This window comes from Loxodonta africana (genome assembly GCF_030014295.1).
Source record: "Loxodonta africana isolate mLoxAfr1 chromosome 26 unlocalized genomic scaffold, mLoxAfr1.hap2 SUPER_26_unloc_1, whole genome shotgun sequence".
Lineage (NCBI taxonomy): Eukaryota > Metazoa > Chordata > Mammalia > Proboscidea > Elephantidae > Loxodonta > Loxodonta africana.
This window is the reverse complement of record NW_026974840.1, coordinates 730,817-748,711: the sequence shown is the minus strand read 5'-3', so window position 1 is coordinate 748,711 and position 17,895 is coordinate 730,817. Positions and strand designations below refer to the sequence as shown.

The 17,895-nt window shown below is 48.9% G+C and overlaps 1 long non-coding RNA gene across 3 annotated transcripts in view; it reads left to right on the top strand.

The window, feature by feature from the left end:
• Positions 1 to 3,061: 3,061 nt before the first annotated feature.
• Positions 3,062 to 17,895, top strand: part of LOC135229111 (uncharacterized) — a 220,561-nt gene continuing 205,727 nt past the window's right edge. For 2 of the 3 annotated variants that reach the window (XR_010319899.1, XR_010319898.1), the window contains exon 1: positions 3,062 to 5,871. This is a non-coding gene — a long non-coding RNA (uncharacterized LOC135229111). The remainder of the gene's footprint in view (positions 5,872 to 17,895) is intronic. The other variant, XR_010319900.1, reaches the window with a different exon arrangement.

Sequence of the window (17,895 nt, the reverse complement as noted above, 5' to 3'; positions counted from 1 at the left end):
ATGGGTAGAATGTGACCTAATTTCCATAAAACAGACAAATGAATGTACTTACATGTGTCCCGGCAAAAAGAAGTGTGTAAAAGGGTACATATGTATCTTTGGACACTGGACACTTTGGGGGAGCAGGTACAATATACTTATGTGGGGATGGCTCTTATTATAACTTCTGTATACAAATCTCTGTTGTTAAATGTGTTATAAGAATGTAAAACCTTTTAAAGTTTAATAACATCATACGTGTATGTGTGTGTATTTGAAACTTTTTTTTTTTTTGACTATTTTATATATGTGTTTTTTAATTATCTAGTGTGGCTATAGCAGAGATTCCACAAGTGGATGGCTTTAACAAACAGAAACTTATTCTCTCACAGTTTAAGAAGCAAGAAGTTTGAAGTCAGGGCACCAGCTCTAGGAGAAAGCTTTCTCTCTTTGTGGCTCTGGGGGAAAGTCCTTGTCATCCATCTTCCCCTGGCCTAGGAAATTCTCAGCGCGTGGACGCTGGGTCAAAAAGACGTGCTCCACTCCAGGCACTTCTTCCTTGATGGTATGAGGTCCCTCTCATTTCTGCTCACTTTTCTCTTTGTATCTCAAAAGAGACTGACTCAAGACTCACCCTTATCCTGTAGATTGTGTCCTCCCTCATTAACATAACTGCCTCTAATTCCGCCTCATTAACGTCACAGAGGTTAGAATTTACAACACATAAGTAATCACATCAGATCACAAAATGCAGGACAACCACACAATACTGGGAATCATGGTCTGGCCAGGTTGGCACACATTTTGGGGGACACTATTCAATCCATAACAATAGAGAAAACACTGTCTTCAATGCCAGATTCAGAGACTTTTATCCATCTGTGAAGGGCAAACAAAGAAATTGAACAAAATTCAGACCAGCGAATTATTGCTTGCTCTTGGAACTAATGACTTCTTCTGGTCTCTATGCCTGGAAATGGCCAAAAAGAATTCTGTGAGGATTAATTCAGTTATTGCTAAAACATCTACTGCATTTACATGTCTACAGGTAAGGAAGAATGCTGGACACCGTGTGTGATTCATTAAGTAACACAGGGACCCTTAGACTATTGTTCTCCTTCTCTGATATGCCACTATCACCTTCTCCCCTTGTTGCTCTCCTGAAAAACCCACACTTGTATATTCTAGGCTTTTTTCCAGGATTGAATTTGCAGGAAGTTAAAGATATATCTTTGAAAGATAAAGAAGACTTTGGCCACATTGTCTTTAGACAGTCGAACTTCCCAGCCAAACTCTGTGCAGGATGGGAATTCACAATCCCTCCTACTCAGTACCTCTGAGCAGGACGGGATTTCTGTTTCATTATCAGGAGACTGTGGAATTCACCCCTCTTCAGAAAACTTACTTTCCTTTGCCTCAAACTGTCCCTCTCAAAATCTGTCACGGTCACTCTGAGAAATTCACATGGGCAGCCTGTATGGAAGTGCCCATCCTAGAGGCCCTGCCCTCCCTTCCTTGCTCCGTAGGGCTTCCTCTGACACTTGGGGTCACATCTCCCAGGGAGTACACACCTCTGGCACTTCTAGGGATTCCCAGGCCCTGGGATACTGTGGATGGGACTTGGAACTCAATCTCTTTCTTCCCATCCTCACCTTTGGTTATCTGTGTTCTGTCTTCACCATATTTAGGAGGCCTTGTCTTCTCTTTGCTCATTTCATTTCAGTTAGGCTTTTCTATTCCAACTCTCTGATCTCAGAACAGATCAGGTTAGACCACAGAAAAGAGAAAGACCAAGCAAACATCACTGATCTGTGCAGAAGCTGCTGGGAAGGGATTCGATTCTCATTGGTTTAGGGTTTTATGCCCACTGCTCACCGGCAGGCAGGTTCCCCCCAGAGTCTGGCTTCTCTCTGGTACCTTGTACTACAGAGAACTCAGTGCCCAGCCCACCTTCACAATCACACCTCCCTTAGAGCTATCTTTGCAGAAGCTCTTTCTCAGACTTCCATGTCCCACTGAAATTCTATTTCTCTTTCCTTACAAACATTATGCTCATTCTCAGGGCCCTGAGACCTCATCTGCAGATGAGTCTTGTCCTCTTCTCTCCTTGGCGGGGGAAGCTTTTGAGTGGACCTCATGTCTTCGGACAGCTATCCTGGGGCTTCTTCCACCCTGGTGCTGTAGGGCTGCATCTCTCTTTGTACTAGAGGGGGCGTGGAAGGGGCACAAGGCTAAAAGAGGATGGATCTTCCAGGTGAGGTGGGTTTAAGAAGCCTGAATAAAATTCTTCCCTGAAGGGTGAATATTTTGCAGTCCAGACATCCTGCTTCTCTCAGTCTAAGAGTCCTAGCACGTCTTCAGGTGCTTTCTCCATTGACCTTGAAGCCATGTCTGCAACCTCTGCAGCCAGGTCACCCACATGTGTAGCAGCACCAGTAGGTGTGGTAGCTTCTTCAGCCCCTGTCTCCTCCTCCAGATGCTCCTGGAGGTGCCTGGCTCTTCTTGCCAGGACTCCAGGATGCTGACCAGGGACTCAGTGTTGGTTAAAGGATGTCGGCCAGTGACCACGTCTCCTCATTTCCTTTGAAGGCTTAGGCTAGTTGCCTGGGCAGAAGACAGCCAAGGTCAGCCTGAGCCTAGACACCTAGTGACCTGTGACACTGCAGCCAGTGACAGATGTTAATTTCCATGCTCAGGTATCCGCAGGTGGCGGATTCAGAGTGGTCGGAGGAGAAGTGTAACTAGAGATCACACAGTCACGAGGGCACGGGCCAAAGGTCAGGGAAAATAGGTGAGGTCGTGGAGCTCTAGCGGAGCCAGTCTAGGGCACAGGCCTCTCTCCTGTACGTGGCAAAGAGGCGATCCATATGCTGCCATCTGCAGACTCTGGACTGCTGGGGCCCTGGTTGTCCAGATTTCGGCCTTGTCTTTGGAGAAGTGACGCGCATGCAGTGTGGCACCTGGGGCTGTGGCCCAGCAGAGGGCAAAATCTTGAAAACGCGGGCTTCAGTTGACTTTGCCTGTGCTCTCCTTTGGCTGAGTGACATCCTGTGTTTCCTAGCAGGAGAAGGCATTCGTGGAGAGAGGCAGATTCCATGTGTGCAGGCAAAGTGTGTGCTGAGATGATGAGTCGCTGGAGACCAGTGTGCACTCTTCAGACCCAGGATAGGCCTCTGGCAGGTATGTGTCAATGTTTTCTGCCCATGGCACTCACCCAGGTATTTGCATACAATGTTATCAGCGGAATTAGTAGTCTCCGGAGAGGCTGCCACATGTCAACAACATTCACCCGGCCAGGGTCCACCCGTGATGTAGCTCCCCAATCAATCACTACTCTCTAGACCTTCCAGATAGACTAGCAGATCTTCTCTTCCCATGGGCAATCAGTAGAGCCAGAGGCCTTCCCCCTTTGCTCTTTCGTCTCTAGGCACTCTGTCAGGCACTCCAAGCTGTGAAGTGCCTGGGGGGGAGAAGGAAGAGATTTCAGAGAATGAACACATCCAGAGAGAGACAAGAGATGCTGAGTGGGGATGCCTTGCGTACTGATATCCTCAGGAAAGTGGGAAAGAGGTACCTGGTCTGCTCTGCCAATGCCCTGAAGCAGTCCGCACCAGGGGCTCCCTTGTGCCTGCGTAGCCTTTCCCAGGGTGTGCTCAAATCCTGTGGCCACTAGGTGTCCTAGGTCACAATGGAGGGCCCTGTGTCATCTGCCTGGTGGGCTGGATCTCTGCCACTGGCTGAGTCTTGTCACCAGGCCCATCGTAAGCTCCGCCCACTCTTCCGGTGGGGGGACTGTCTCCATGGTGATGGCAAAGAAGCCTTAGTTCCGCCCACCTGGCCTTCACTTCACCTACCTGGCCTGCTGACCCTCACTCAGACCTCTGTGTTGATCAAAATAAATGTCCGCCAGTGGCCAGGTGTCAGCATCTGGGACAAAGGATTCGGGACCTTGCCTGAGGCAGAAGGCAGCCTAGGTCTGTGGGTACCTGGAAGTCTAGTGACTTGTGACGCTGCTGCCAGTGATAGATGGTGACTCCCACACTCACATATCCCCTGGTGGCAGAATGCTAGTGATGGGTGGAGAAACATTGCTCAGGAGCACACGTTCAGTAGGGCACCGGCCAAAGGCCAGGGCCAGGAGTGGATGTCGTGGAGCTGAATGGAGAGCCAGTGAAGGGTCCAAGGATTTCTCCTATATGTGGAAAACAGGTCATCCGTGTCCCCACGTCCATAAACCATTGGACTGCTGGGGCCCAGGATGCCAGGATTTCGGCCTTGCCTTCGCAGCCCAGCCACATACGCAGCCTTGCACTGGAGGCCGGGACATGTAGACAGCAAAAATGTGGAAAATGGCAGTGTCTCCTCAATTTCCCTGGCATCGGCCTTTTTGAGCGGCATGCTTTTTTCCTAGTAGGATAAGGCACTGACGGAGAAAGGCAGGATTATGTGTGCAGGAAAGGTGTGTGCTGAGAGGGTGACAACGTTGAGACCAGGTTGGGATCTTTAGTCCCAGGAAAGGCCCCTGGCAGGTGTGGGGCAATGTTCTCTGCCCATCCGAGTTGGCGGGGGGAGGTTTTCACCAAACAAAGCAGCAGCGGAATTATTCGTCCCCGGAGAGGTTTCATCTGCCCACAAGCTCCACCTGGCCAGGGTCCGCCCCTACTGTATCGCCCATGTCAATCAACAGAAGCTGAGACCTTCCAGAGAGACTACCTGCTATTGTCTACCCACGGGGAAGCGGTCCAGCCAGAAGCCTCCCCCGTTTCATCTCCAGGCTCTCTCTCAGACCCCCCATACTTGTGATGTGTCTCGGGTAGAATGAAGGGATTTCTCTGAATGAACACATCCAGATAGGGGCCATAGATGCTGAGGAAGGGCGCCTTGCCTACTGATATCCTAGCGTAAGTGGAAAAGAGGTACCTGCCTGCTGTCCCAGTGTGTCGAAAGTGTCCACATCAGGGGTTGCCTACTGTGAAGTTATTCCCTGGGTGCCCTCGATTTTGTGGCCAAAGACACAAGGGGCCATTGTGTGTCCATGCATACAATGGAGGGCTCTGCGGAACTGGCCGGTTAGGCTGGACTTCTCCTATTGGCTCAGTGTTTGTGACCCGTCCCTGTCAGAACTTCCGGCCAGCCTTCCGGTGGCTGTCTCCATGGTGATTGGGAAAGAAGCCTTAGGCCCCGCACTCAGCCTTCACCTGGCCTACCTGGCCTCTTTACCCTCATCTGGACCGCTCTGTGCATGAAAGAAAGGATGTCGGCCACTGACCAGGTGTCCTTATTGCCTTTGAAGGATTAGGCTCCTTGCCTGGGCAGAAGACAGCCAAGGTCAGCCTGAGCCTAGACACCTAGTGACCTGTGACACTGCAGCCAGCAACAGATGTTGATGTCCACGCTCAGGTATCTGCAGTTGACAGATTCAGAGTGGTCAGAGGAGAAGTGTAACTAGAGATCACACACTCATGAGGGCAGGGGCCAAAGGTCAGGGAAAATAGCTGAGGTCGTGGAGCTCTAGCGGAGCCAGTCTAGGGCCCAGGCCTCCCTCCTGTACGTGGCAAAGAGGTGCCACCGTCCACAGAGTGTGCCGCCATCCCTAGACTCTGGACTGCTGGGGCCCTGGTTGTCCAGATTTCGGCCTTGTCTTTGGAGAAGTGACGTGCATGCAGTGTGCCACCGGGGGCTGTGGCCCAGCAGAAGCAAAATGTTGAAAATGGGGCTTCAGTTGACTTTGCCTGTTCTCTCCCTTGGCTGAGTGCCATCCTGTGTTTCCTAGCAGGAGAAGGCATTCATGGAGAGAGGCGGATTCCATGTGTGCAGGCAAAGTGTGTGCTGAGATGATGAGACCCTGGAGACCAGGGTGGACTCTTCAGACCCAGGATAGGCCTCTGGCAGGTATGTGTCAATATTTTCTGCCCATGGCACTCACCCGGGTATTTGCATACAATGTCATCAGCGGAATTAGTAGTCTCCGGAGAGGCTTCCACATGTCAACAACATTCACCCGGCCAGGGTCCACCCGTGATGTAGCTCCCCAATCAATCACTACTCTCTAGACCTTCCAGATAGACTAGCAGATCTTCTCTGCCCATGGGCAACCAGTAGAGCCAGAGGCCTTCCCCCTTTGCTCTTTCGTCTCTAGGCACTCTGTCAGGCACTCCAAGCTGTGAAGTGACTCGGGGAGAGAAGGAAGAGATTTCAGAGAATGAACACATACAGAGAGAGAGGCAAGATATGCTGAGTGGGGATGTCTTGCGTACTGTTATCCTGAGGAAAGTGGGAAAATTGGACCCTGGCCTGCTCTGCCAATGCCCTGAAGCAGTCCGCACCAGGGGCTCCCTTGTGCCTGCGTAGCCTTTCCCAGGGTGTGCTCAAATCCTGTGGCCACTAGGTGTCCTAGGTCACAATGGAGGGCCCTGTGTCATCTGCCTGGTGGGCTGGATCTCTGCCACTGGCTGAGTCTTGTCACCAGGCCCATCGTAAGCTCCGCCCACTCTTCCGGTGGGGGGACTGTCCATGGTGATGGCAAAGAAGCCTTAGTTCCGCCCACCTGGCCTTCACTTCACCTACCTGGCCTGCTGACCCTCACTCAGACCTCTGTGTTGATCAAAATAAATGTCCGCCAGTGGCCAGGTGTCAGCATCTGGGACAAAGGATTCGGGACCTTGCCTGAGGCAGAAGGCAGCCTAGGTCTGTGGGTACCTGGAAGTCTAGTGACTTGTGACGCTGCTGCCAGTGATAGATGGTGACTCCCACACTCACATATCCCCTGGTGGCAGAATGATAGTGATGGGTGGAGAAACATGGCTCCGGAGCACAAGTTCAGTGGGGCACCGGCCAAAGGCCAGGGCCAGGAGTGGATGTCGTGGAGCTGAATGGTGAGCCAGTGAAGGGCCCAAGGATTTCTCCAACGAGGCAAAATGCAGATCAAGCCAAGGACCACAAAGATAAAACAGCTGAAGAAATTAAAAAGGTTACTCAAGAACATAATTAAAAATTTAATAAGCTGCAAGAAACCATAGAGAGACTGCAATCAGAAATTCAGAAGATTAACAATAAAATTACAGAGTTAGAAAACTCAATAGAAAGTAAGAAGAGCACAATTGAAGAACTGGAAGGCAGAATTACTGAGATTGAAGATCAAACTCTTGGGACTAATATATTGGAAGAGACAGCAGATAAAAGAATTTTAAATGAAGAAATCCAAAGAATCATGTGGGACTTTATCAAGAGAAATAACTATGAGTGATTTCAGTACCAGAACAGGGAGGGCTAACAGAAAATACAAAGGGAACTGTTGAAGATTTGTTGGCAGAAAACTTCCATGATATCATGAAAGATGCTCATCGAATTCCACACAGGGTGATCTCAAAAGAAAGTGACCGAGAGACATAATAATCAAACTTCCCAAAATCAAATATAAAGAGAATTTTAAGAGAGGCTAGGGATAAAGGAAGTCACCAACAAAGGAGAGTAAATAATAATAAACTTGGTCTACTCAGCAGAAATCATGCAGGCAAGAAGGCAAAGGGATGACTTATACAAAATATTGAAGGAAAAAAATTGCCAGCCAGGAATCAAACCATAACCCTGGCCCTCTGGCCTTCTGGCCCTCTGGCCTTAGCCCTCTAACTCTAGCCCCTAAGCCCTGAGCCCCAAAGCCCCTAAGACCCTAAGCCCTTAGGTCCTAACCCCCAAGGCCCTAAACTCTAACCTCAACCCAAACCCTAAGCCCTATACCCTAAACCCTACAACCTAAACACCTACACCCCAAAACACTACACACCAAAACCCTACACACTAAACCCTATACTCTAAGCCTCAAACCCTAAACCCAAACCTCAAATCTCAAAGCCCAAACTCTAAACCTAACCGTAAACCCTAAACCCTAACACCTAACCCTAACCCCTAACCACCCTAACCCTAACCCTCGAACCCTAACCCTCTAACGCTAACATGAAACCCTAATCCGAAACCCTAACCCTCTAACTCTAACCTCTAACCCTAACACTCTAGCCCTAGCCCTAATCCTAACCCTAACCTCCAAACCCAACCCCAAACCTTAGACCTCAAATCCCTAGCCCTAAACCTAAGAATGAGCCTAAGCCTAACCCTATCACTTAACTCTAAACCCTACACCATAACACTTAAAACCCTAACACGCAAAACCCTAACACGCTTAGCCCTAACACATTTAACCCTAACACCCTAAACACCAAAACCCTAAACACTAACACCCTTAACCCCAAACCCCTACCTCGTAAACCCTAAACTTAAACGCTAAACCATCTAACCCTCTAACCCTAATACCCTAAACCCTAACCCCAGCCCCCAGCCTTAACGCTCGCTCTAAGCCTTAAACCTTAGGCCCTAAACCCTAGGCTCTAAGCCCTAAGCCCTAAACTCTAAGTCCTAAAACCCTAAACTCTAAGCCCTAAGCCTAACCCTCTAATCCTAAACCCTAAAACTTTACCCGAAACCCATCCCAAACCCCTAAACCTGAACCCCTAAGCCCTAGCCCTAACCCCTAACCCTAAACCTCTAAACCATACCCCTAATCCTCTAAACCTAAACCTCTAACCCTAAACCTCTAACCCTAACTCTCTAACCCTAACCACAACACCAACCCCAACCTCGGAACCCTGAAACCCTAACCCCCTAACCCCAAGCCTCTGAACCCTAAGCCTAAACCCTCTAACCCTAAACCCTAACCTTCACCCCCTCACACCCTCACTTTCTCACTCCCTCACTCTATAATCTTCTCAACCTCTAACCCCCTCACCCTCTGACCCCTCACCCTCTAACTCCCTCAATCTCTAACCCCCAACCCTCTAGACCCCAACCCTCTAACACCCACCCTCTAACACCCACCCTCTAACCCCAAACCACATATCCCAAACAAACCCAACACCAACCCCAACCCTAAACCTAAACCCTAACCCCTAAAACCTAACCCAAACCCTAACGACTAAACCCCAAAACCCTAAACCCCAAACTGCAACCCCTAACACCTAACCTGTAACTCCAAACTCTAACCTCAAACCCTAGACCTAACCCTTACACCTAACCCCAAACAAAAAACCCTAACCCTAAACTCTAACCCCAAACCCTGAGGACCCTAACTCTAACAACCCTAACCCTAACATCCCTAACCCCAAACCCTAACCCTTTTTGTTAGCAGCCGTAGCACTTAACCACTAGCCACCAGGGTTTCCATGAGCAGTCACAGGAATAGACATATGCACACCCGTGTTCACTGCAACATTATTCACAGTAGCAAAAAGATGGAAACAACCTAAGTGCTCGTCCACAGAGGAATGGATAAACAAACTACGGTACATACACACAGTGGAACACTACACGACAATAAAGACCAATGATGAATCTCCGAAACATCTCACACCATGGATGAATCTGGGGCGCAGCACACTGACTAAGTCAATCACAAAACGACATATACAGTAAGAGACCACTATCATAAAAACTCATGAAAACATTTACGCACAGAAACAATCCTTGATGTTCACCAGGGAGACGAAGAGTGGGCAGAGAAAAGCTAAGTAAACAATAACCAAAAAAACCAAACCCACTGCCGTCGAGTCGATTCCAGCTCATAGAGACCCTATAGGACAGATTAGAACTGCCCCATAGAGTTTCCAAGGAGTGCCTGGTGGATTCGAACTGCAGACCTTTGGTTAGCACCGGTGGCTCTTAACCACTACACCACCAGAGTTTCCGACGAAACAACAGATATGTGGTAACTCTGGTGAAGGAAGAGACGGTACACAAGACTGGGGAATGAACCTCAGCCTCACTCTAACCCTAACCCTAACCCTAAACCACTTGTGCCCGAGCCTAGTAACCCCAGCCCTAACCCCAACCCCCAACCACCTAAAACCTATACCCCTCAACCTAACTCCCAAACCTCTAACCCCCAAACCTGGACCCCTAACACCAAACCCTAACCCCTAACCCTAACCCTAATCCTCTAACCCTTCTGCATCTCTGGGCCTCTCAACTCTCCGTCTGTTTTCTCCCTCCAAATCCTACTAACACTCAGTGGAATTTTGAAGTTTGAGCTGTGCTTTGCTTCTTGTTGTCTCCACTGGTCCCATCAAGGCACTGCATCACTTCTTTGCTCTGCTTCACTATTGAGTTCCAAAACCATGGCTTAGAATCGCCTGACACTGAACTTCAGCGATTCGGCGCAAGGCCGTGAGAGGGCGCGCGCACCGCCGGTTCTGTTCTGCCCACCAGGTCCTCCGAGCATGGGAACCTCCTGCACCTAAGCCAGGACGACCTGGGTACCGCTGCAGTGGTGACAGCAGAAGCTTTTCTTCCTGAGGGACCCAAGACCCCAGGGCGCTCTCTCAACACTCCCATTAATGCTATGATTATCCTAACCCACTCCTTCTGCGCGACTTAGTGGGTCCTCTACCAGGCCCAGCCTTCATGACCCGCACCCCACTGCCGTGGTCACGTAGAGGAACCTGCAGGGCCGCGCCCTCCCCGTCCAAGCTCTGCCCCTCCATACCCTGATGCCCTGCAGGCCTCTACTAGGTCCCCGCCCAGGGGAGAGTTGTCGCCCCGCATGGGGTGGGGGGACACGAGGGAACATTCGGAAACCACCCCCAGGCACGAAGCCGACTGCCCGATTGCCCGTATTGAGACCATGTGAGCAGGGCTGCCCCGCCGACTGGAGCCTGCAGGGCATCACTCACGTTTGTCAGCTTCTCACCGCCCTCTGGGCTCGGGATCCCAGAGCAGCCAATCCCCCCGGGGGGGGGGGCGGTCCGTCCGCAGGTGCTGGAAGATCGGGTTGGTGCCCATGGCCGGAGCGCTTAAAACCCTTAGAAACCCTCATAAACCGTCAGCTCCAGACCTTCAAATGTCAGCCCGAGAGACACCTAATCTCCAACCTAAAAAAAAAACAAAACACACCCGTTGCCATCGAGTCAATTCTGACTTATAGCGACGCTATAGGACAGAGTAGAACTGCCCCACAGTTTCCAAGGAGCGCCTGGTGGATTCAAACTGCCAACCTTTTGGCTAGCAGCCTTAGCACGTAACCACTACGCCACCAGGGTAACCCACTAAACCTACTGCCACCAGGGTAGAGGCTCCAAATCCTGCCAGTGTGAGGAACCCTCAAATTCCCTCAGCACCAGAGACTGCGTCCACAGCGACCGGTACACAGTGCCACACAAACGTTTAAGTTAACAAACGACCTGGTTGCTCAGGACCCCTTCCTGCTACCCCCACCCCCGCCACCCAGAGGGGGAGCAGGACCCGGCATGCACACTGTTAACAGACTGAATCCTTGCTTCCACAAGGAGTAGGATCCCTGTGCTGCTCCACAGATTCCCAGGACCCCTTCCTTTCCCAGTGGGGCCGCGCCGACGCCCCAGCCCCGAGAGTAGACCAGCCGGGCGTGGGCGCGGGGTGCCTCAGCCTCCCAGGCACAGTGCCCAAAACAGTAAGGGGCAGCAGGGCCTTGGGCGGGGGATCCCTCTCTCCCCTGTCCCTGGCACCCTACGGAGTCTGGTGGGGGTGGGACGACGAATGGGGGCGAGTGCCACACCCTCAGTTTGGAATCTCACCCCCCGAGCGAACTCTGGGCCTTGGTTTCCCCTGGCACAGGGAGCAGGTGGGGGGCGGGGGGGGCAGGTGCCCATCCCCCAGCTTGGCCCGCAAACCCGCCCCGGGCAGAGTAGGGACCTTGGCACAGCCCTGGACACGGCCTTTCTCCCCAAGCCCTCCAAGCCCCCAGGCCCGAGGGCACTCCGCAGCTGGATCCCGCGGCTGGACCCCCCCCAACCGCAAATCCATGGGGATGCAAATTTCGGGGACCAGCTGCGTCTCCCGGGCCAGAGGCTCCCTCTCGCAGCCCCTAGAGTGGCTGCGTCCGCCCGGCCCCGCGCCGCCTCCGCCCCTGGGGATCACTCAGGACGGGGTATGCCGGAGGGGGCGATGCAAGCTGCTAACCCAACGTCCGGACTCTCCAACCTCTGGAGCCCACGGGGTGCTGGGACTGGGACCTGCCCTCCCGGCGCCTTCCCTCCACACCTTCGAGGGGCCGGGCTTGTTCAGTCTGGGAGCGGGTCCCTCCACCCAGCTGCCGGAGTTTCATAACTTTCAGAAAACACAGCAGGGAAAGCAGCACGAACACCACCCTCTCTAAGGCGCGCCATCCGTCCCGGGCCCCTCACCACCCGTCCCAGCGCTTCCGGGAGTAACTGGCTGGAGGGAGAGGAACATGGCTGCCGGCCCCCCCCAGCGGCCCGGGTGTGGGGCGGGCGTGGGGGGGTTGGGCCTCCAGAGGGGAGGGTGGGGTCTAGAAGCAAGACAACGCCAAGGTGCCTGGGGTGAGGAGACGGGAGACGTCAGGAGAGGGCCCTCTGGCTTGCAGAGTTAAGTGTTGGAGGTGCAACGGTTAAGTGCTTGGCTAACTGAAAGGTGGGCCATTGGAACCCACCAGCTCAGGGGTTGAAAAGATCTGGAGATGGGCTCCCATAAAGATTCTAACCAAACAAAATCCAAACCAGTTGCTGTTGAATCAATTGCGACTCATAGTGACCCTATAGGGCAGAGCAGAACTGCCCCACAGGGTTTCTAAGACTATAAGTCTTTACAGAAGCAGACTGCCATGTTTTTCTGCCAAGAAGCAACTGGTGGATTCGAACTGTCCACCCTTTGGTAAGCAGCCGAGCTCTTAACCACAGTGCCACCAGGGCTGCGCCATAAAGACTGCAACCTAGGAAACCTTGTGAGGCAGTTCTAAGTTGTCATACAGGGTTGATATGAGTCAGAATCTCTTGATGGCACACAACCATGATTGTCCTAAGAAAATTCCTCCAAGCATCTGTCTACATGACCGCTGAAGCACACATGCATGCACGCTATCAAAGCAGTGCGGCCAAAGACAGGAAATTGGAATAGAGACATTATAGAGTGGACAGTGAAAAGTGATTTCTGAGGGACATGCAGCTCAAGCGGAGGAGGTAGCGTACAACTAAATGCCCTTCTCCTTCTATTGTTCAATGGTCTTGAGAAAGAATGTGTCCCAGGAATTAACTGTAGCCCAGGATAACTTGAAGACAGCAAATACAGAGGACCGGTCAGGATGCTTCTGCAGTGGTCAGGATGAGGAGTGATGGTGGTAGTGCAGGTGGGAGCAGGCTTGAGGTGTACTTTGGAGCTTGAGCTGCCAAGAATTGCTGGTGGATCAGATGTATGGGATGAGGGGAATGTAGAATCAAAGGTGACTTCTAGAATTCAGGCTACCATGAGCGCATGGTCACCAGAGCCATTCTCTACCATGTGGAAAACCATGGAGGAACAAACTTGAGAAAATGACCAAAAGATTTTTTCTGGACATGTTAGATTTGGATGTCTGAGGTCATCCAAGTGTGAAGAACAGTTCCCAGCTGTGGATACCACTCTGAGGTAGAGTAGTTTTCCGGGTTCTAAGAATTTGGAGATCATTAGCCTATAGCTGATTTGAAAGCCACTGGTGGTGCGATGATTATGCATTTGGGTGCTACCAAAAGGTCTGCAGTTTGAATCTACCAGTCGCTCCTTGGAAACCCTGTGGGGAGGCTCTACTCTGTCCTATAGGGTCCCTATGAGTCAGAATCCACTCGATAGCGACTTTTTTTGTTTTGTTTTAATACTAAGCTCAGAAAAGTTGTGTGTCAGGGTTGTATTTTTTCACAATACTTATTCAAGCAGTTCAAATCTACCAGCCACTCCTTGGAAACCCTATGGGTCAATTCTACTCTGTCCTTTAGGGTCACTATGAGATAGAATCGACTCAACAGCAATGAACTTAGTCTTAGAGGAGCCCTTTGTCTGTCAAAGCTGAGAGTTTTACTTCATACTTTTTAAAACTGCCATGTCTCATGTTACGTGGCTACCCTTACAGGAGCATTTTTGGTGCTAACTTGACTTGTTCTTGGTGAAGGGCTCTGTATTCATTTTCTAGGGCTGCCGTAGTAAATTACCAAAAACTCAGTGTCTTTAAAAAAACGTATAATCCAAACAGTCCACGAAGCTGTATTATATGAAGAAGAAGGGGCATCAGGATTAGAGGAAGACTCATTAACAGCCTAGACATGCAGATGACACAACCTTGCTTACTGAAAGTGAAGACGACTTGAAGCACTTGCTGTGAGGATCAAAGACTTCAGCCTTCAGTATGGATTACACTTCAACGTAAAGAAAACAAAAATCCTCACAACTGGAACAATAAAAAATCACAGTAAACAGACAAAATACTGAAGTCGTCAAGGATTTCATTTTACTTGGATCCACAATCAACACCCATGGAAGCAGCCGTCAAGAAATCAAACGACATATTTTATTGGACAAATCTGCTACAAAAGACCTCTTTAAAGTGTTAAAAATCGAAGATGTCACTTTGAGGACTAAGGTGTGCCTGAACCAAGCCATGATATTTTCAGTCGCCTCATGTGCAGCTAAAGCTGGACAATGAATAAGGAAGACAAAAGAACTGAAACTTGGATTATGTTGTTGGTGAAGAATAATGAATATGCCATGGACTGCTAGAAGAATGAACACACCTGTCTTGGAAGAAGTACAGCCAGAATGCTCCTTAGAAAGGTGGGTGGCAAGACTTGGTCTCACGTACTCTGGACATATTATCAGGAGGAATCAGTCCCTGGAAAAAGACATCGTGCTTGGTAAAGTAGAGGGTCAGTGAAAAAGACAAAGATCCTCAATGAGACGGATTGAGACGGTGGCTGCAACAGTGGGCTCAGACATAGCAATGAGAAAGGCCCAGGGCTGGGCACTGTTCCGTTCTGTTGTACACAGGGCCGCTATGAGTTGGAACTGACCCAACAGCACCTAACAACAACATCATAAACTCACTGGATCTCCTGGGGATAGAATGTCATATTCAGTGTAGAATAGATAGAGTTTCTTTGTTTGTTTGTTTACCATATTTACTAATACTATGATTTACATTTGATAACTTGCACAATCTGTTGGATTGCTTTTCTTTGGAATGGACACAAACATGCATCTCTTGCAGCCTGTTGGCCAGGTAGCTAGCTTCCAAATTTCTTTGCATGATGGAGTGGGCATGTACAGTGCTGCATCTGTTTGTTGAACCAACTCAGTGGGTATTCTGTCAGCTCCTGGAGCCTTGTTCTTCACCAGTGCCTTCAGTGTAGCTTGGACTTCTTGCTTCACTACTACCAGTTCTTGATCATATGCCACCTCATGAAATGACTGAAAGTCGACCATTTCTTTTGGTACTGTGACTCTGTGTATTCTTTCCATCTTTTGTGTGTGTGCTTTAAGTGAAACTTTACAAATCAAGTCAGTCTCTCATACAAAAATTAGTATACAGCTTGCTATGTACTCCTAGTTCCTCTCCCACTAATGAGACAGCACACTCCTTCTCTCAGCCCTGTATTCCCCGTGTCCATTCAGCCACTTTCTGTCCCCCTCTGCCTTCTCATCTCCCCTCCAAACAGGAGCTGCCCACATAGTCTCATGTGTCCACTTGAGACCAGAAGGTCACTCCTCACCACTATCATTTTCTATCCTATAATCGAGTCCAATCCCTGTCTGAAGAGTTGGCTTTGGGAATGGTTCCAGTCTTGGGCCAACAGAAGGTCTGGGGACCGTGACCTCCAGGGTTCCTCTAGTCTCAGTCAGATCATTAAGTCTGATTTTTTTATGAGACTTTGAGGTCTGCATCTCACTGCTCTCGTGCTCCATCAAGGATGCTCTGTTTCGTTCCCTGTCGGGGCAGTCTTCAGTTGTAGACGGACACCATCTAGTTCTTCTGGTCTCAGGCTGATGTAGTCTTGGATTTACGTGGCCATTTCTGTCTTTTGGACTCATAATTACCTTGTATCTTTGGTGTTCTTCATTCTCCTTTGCTCCAGGTGGGTTGAGACCAATTGATGCATCTTAGATGGCTGCTTGATAGTGTTTTTAAGACTGCAGACGCCACTCACCAAAGTGGGATGCAGAATGTTTTCTTAATAGATTTTATTATGCCAATTGACCTAGATGTCCCCTGAAAACATGGTCCCCCAACTGCTGCCCCTGCTACTCTGGCCTTTGGAGCATTTGGTTTATTCAGGAAACTGCTTTTGGTTTAGTGCAGTTATGCTGACCTCTCCTTTGTTGTATGTTGTCTTTCCCTTCACCTAAAATAGTTCTTGCCTACTATCTAATTTGCGAATATCCTTCTCCCTCCCTTCCTCCCCACCCTCATAACCATCAAAGAATATTTTCTTCTCTGTTTAAACTATTTCTTGAGTTCTTATAACAGTGGTCTCATACAATATTCGTCCTTTTGCAACTAATTTCACTCAGCATAATGCCCTCCAGATTCCTCCAAGCTATGAAATATTTCACAGATTCATCATTGTTCTTGATCTGTGTGAAGTATTCCATCATGTGAATGCACCACAATTTATTTATCCATTCATCTGTTGATGGTCACCTTGGTTACTTCCATCTTTCTGCTATTGTAAACAGTGCTGCAATGAACATGGTTGTGCATATATCTGTTCATATAAAGGCTCTTATTTCTCTAAGATATATTCCAAGGAGTGGGATTGCCATATGCTATGGTAGGTGTATTGCTAGCTTTTTAAGGAAGTGCCAGATTGATTTCCAAAGTGGCTGCACCATTTTAAATTCCCACCAGCAGTGAATAAGTGTTCCAGTCTCTCTACAACCTCTCCAACATTTATTATTTTGTGATTTGGGATTAATGGCAGCCTTGCTGGAGTGAGATGGTATCTCATTGTAGTTTTGATTTACATTTCTCTAATGGCTAATGATTATGAGCATTTCCTCATGTATCTGTTACCTGCCTGAATGTCTTCTTCGTTGAAGCACCTGTTCCTATCCTTTGCCCATTTTTAAAATGGATTATTTGTCTTTTTGTTATTGAGTTTTTGCAATATCATGTAGATTTTAGAGATCAGATGCTGATCGGAAATGTTATAGCTAAAAGCTGTTTCCCAGTCTGTAGGCAATCAGTTTACTCTCCTGGTGAAGACTTTGGATGAGCATAAGTGTTTGATTTCTAGGAGTTATCTAATTTCTCTTTGGGTACTTGTACCTTGTTAGTAATGTTTTTGTTACAATCCCACCCTAATCCTCTTTAACATAAAATTACAATCACAAAATGGAGGACAACTACAGAACACTGGGAATCATGGCCTAACCAACTTGGTAGACACATTTGGGGGGGGGGGGGACATAATACAATCCATGACATCCACCTTTTAGTATTTTTTCGGGACTGGCTCTTTTAGTCAGAAACAGGTTGAATAAAAGTGCTTACTTACCAGTAGTTTCCCAGCAGTGTTGGTGACGGATCCCCAGTTGGATACACATCATCACACTGACTGCATTTGCGGTGCCTCAGCAAGTCCCACTTGCCTTCATAACACTGATCTCTAGAACAAAACACAGCTCTGTAAGCAAGTCAGTTAAAAATAAAGGCATTGGATATTGAACATCACTAAAGACATAAGTGCATATTGGTTCTGTGTTGGTTGCCAGAATCTAATTCTCTTAATTAATTCATATTTTTTGTAGATATTTTTCTTGCTCCATATACCCAGAGTTCTGTGTACATATAATGAACATTCTACACGTAGTTTTCTCACAAATATTACCCAATGTCATTCATTTTTTTGACCATTTACTCTATGTTCAAGAATAAATTGAAGTATAGGAAATATTCTTATGGTTATTTAACTCTAAGGATGAAGAAATTGCATAGTGGGTCTTGGCTCACTTTAGAAATTCTCTACCTGATGCAGTTCCACACAGCAACACGGACCTTCATCTCAGCACAGGAAGAAAGACAGCTTTGTCTCAATATTTGCAAGTGCTCTTCACCTTCTACTAAGGTAAAAA